We start from the raw sequence: 3,416 nt of genomic DNA on the forward strand, positions 1-3,416 counted from the left end.
TTTAGAAACTTCTCAAGCTTGAGAGGGGTTGAGAAGTGAAAACATTGAGAATAGTAGAGAAAAACCATAAAATTACACTTTACCTCTTGTTTTTGCTTGCTTCTCTATCTTAGAAGAAGCCCCCAACCAATAAATTGGTTAGTGTGTTGAGAGGAAAGCTCCAAGGAAGGTTGAAGAGAGAGAGAAGCTCCAATCTCTCCAAAATGTAGAGGATTTTTAAAGGATAATAAAAAATATCATTATTTTAATGTAATACTAGCATGATATAGTCCACAAATTTTTTTACAAAGGACTAAGGATCTATTTATAGGTGAGGGACGCCTCTAACAAGTCCAACTGGGTTCTGGAATTTTCCAGGTTCAGTTTGGCTGAATTTGGACAAGATTTGGACCTAGTTTGGCTCCCTTTTGATTTGGTTTGATCCAGGTAAGAGGAGAGATAAAAATATCACAATTTTATTGAATTAAAAACTCCACCACATGTGTGAAATAGGTGCCTCCTTGAAGTCTCCCCCCTCCTACCAAGGTGTCAAAAATGTATCATTATTCTAAAATATCTCATTTTTTTAGTAATATCTCAGAGTAGATGTAAATAAATGTAAATGGGATGCGATACGATGTGAATGGATGTGATAAGATATGAATGGGATGTGATAGGATGTGGTGTGATGAAAATGAATGTGGATGAGATGTGAAGTAAATGGATGTGGATGTGATAAGATGTAAATGGGATGTGATAGGATGTGAATAAATGATGTGATAAGATGTAAATGGGATGTGATAAGATGTGAATGGATGTGATAAGATGTGAATGGGATGTGATAGGATGTGGTGTGATGAAAATGAATGTGGATGAGATGTGAAATAAATGGATGTGGATGTGATAAGATGTAAATGGGATGTGAATTGATGTGAATTGATGTAAATGGGATGCGATAAGATGTGAATGGATGTGATAAGATGTGAACAGGATGTGATAGGGTGTGGTGTGATGAAAATGAATGTGGCTTCCTCCTTAAGTTCTCGCCGTGAGTGATGATGACTAATTTTACCTTGCACCTTCAGAGGTTTGACATAAACTTATAATAAAGACATTTGCATAAATTTATGCATGCATGTGATGTGTGTGCATGCACTTGTGTGTTTGAGCATAGCTATATTATGATCTATATCCATGATTAAGCATTGATGACATTTGTGCGGATGGTCATGGTAGACACTCCCTAGTTTGCAAGATGGAGTTGATCATTTGTGATTTGTTCACAAGTCATAAGTTAAGTTTGTTGTCTTTCACTTGTGTTTGGGCATATTTATATTATGATCAGTATCCATGGTTTAGGCATTGATGATGTTTGTATAGATGGTTGTGGTAGCTACTCTCTAACATGCAAGATGGTTTGCAACTTCTCAATGACTTGTTAGTTTTGTTTTGTCTCATATCAAGTTTGGGCACATTGGATATGCTTTAGTGCATTGAGTGTATAAAGAAGATTTGGTCGAGTATTGTATGTTCATTTGTTTCTTTATTGCATTTCAATAAACACTTTATAGAGAAAGAGAATACGTTCTTTTGTTTCTTAGTAATACCTTCTTGTTTGGCTGTTATTACTTGAATTCTTGCTTTGAAGTGTATAAACATAGATCAAATTGGAATCTAGGAATAAAAGTAGTTTTGGATGTTGATGTTGTTCCTCTCTGAAAATTTTCCTTGATTTTTCCACACGTGTAAGATGTCCTATAACTTTATGGTAGGAGGAAGTGAATGTACTAGGATACCACCTACCATGCACTAGGGAGTGAAACCTCAAGTTATGAGCATCATTAAATCTTGATGTCAATTAATGGTCCAAGGCCCTTATATACATATTCCTACCTAGTCTTTAATATGGAATTATTCTAGAAGTCGCTTTTATTAGCCCCTCATTAGTTTTTGTTGGAATTAGGGTTGCAGGAATGCACACACAACTTCAAGAAGATGAGGAAGCTTGAGCACAACACAGTAGTGTATTATGAGTGCCAAAAATGAAAGATAACAAGCCCTAGAAGATAATGGGCGTATATACAATGCACGGGGGAAAAAACCTCCTAGTGAGGGAAAAAGTGCCCCGGCGGTCCTAAGTGTGTTCACACACATCACTACTATAATATGGTAACAAATCCCCCCTGGAGTGATGCGGTGAACAAGAGCTAGCACTCATGTATAGGGAAGTGTCTAGCTATGTGGACGAATCCACAAAAGGGAGTAAGCCCAAAGCTTTGCGAAAAGCTTCGAACTTCTCACGAGGCAGAGCCTTTGTGAAAAGGTCTGCAAGGTTATCCTGTGTTGGCACATAAGCCAAACTGATCTCTCCTGCAGAGAGTCTCTCCCTGACATAATGGTAGTGCACCTCAATGTGCTTCGTACGAGCATGGAACACTGGGTTCCGCGCAACTGCCAATGCGCTCTGACTGTCAGTGAAGATGGTGGTGGCAGATGGCTGCCCAACACCCAAATCAGCCATAAGGCGTCTGAGCCACACACACTCAACCGTAGCTGTGAAAGCTGCCCTGTACTCAGCTTCACAACTAGAAGTGGCCACAGTAGGCTGCTTCTTGCTCAACCATGATATGCATGAGCTTCCAAGCATGAAGCAAAAACCACTCGTGGACACGCGTGTGTCATAACAACCAGCCCAGTCAGAATCTGAAAAAACATGTAAATCTGGCGGCAATGATCCCCCCTTGGGATAAAACAACCCAAGATGCCGAGTACCACTCAAATAGCGAAAGATACGCTTCACTGCCTGCCAATGCTTAATGCCTGGGCTATGCATAAATCTGCTCACCTGTGAGACTGCAAACTGAATGTCTGGCCTCGTAATGCATACATAAATGAGGCAACCAACAGCTGTCTGATAGAGTGTGACATCAAAGTGATCTCCAGCATCATGAAGACTCAACTTCAAACCTGTCTCCATTGGAGTAGCAATAGGCTTGCAGTCTTCAAGGCCAAATCTCCGCAACAATGTTTCAATATACTTTGTCTGACACAAAGCAATACCTCCATCACACTGCTTAAATTGTATCCCCAAATAATGATGCAAATGCCCCAAATCTGACATCTCAAAAGAGGCATTCAAATCAGCCTTAAAATCAGCAATATGACTCTCATTTGGTCCTGTGAGCAGCATGTCATCGACATAGAGAGCAATGATTAGATGTACACCATCCACACGTTTAACATACAAAGTGCTTTCTGTTGGACTATTCTGAAACCCATGTGCAGTCAAATATGCATGTATTTTTTCATACCAAGCTCGTGGAGCTTGCTTTAAACCATATAAAGCCTTTTTTAACCTGCACACTTTGTTTTCCTGCCCTCTTTGAACAAAACCACGAGGCTGCGATACATACACCTCCTCATGCAAATCTCCATTC

This window comes from Cibotium barometz, chromosome 23 (genome assembly GCF_041138505.1).
Source record: "Cibotium barometz isolate CiBa-2024 chromosome 23, ASM4113850v1, whole genome shotgun sequence".
NCBI classification, from domain to species: Eukaryota; Viridiplantae; Streptophyta; class Polypodiopsida; order Cyatheales; family Cibotiaceae; genus Cibotium; species Cibotium barometz.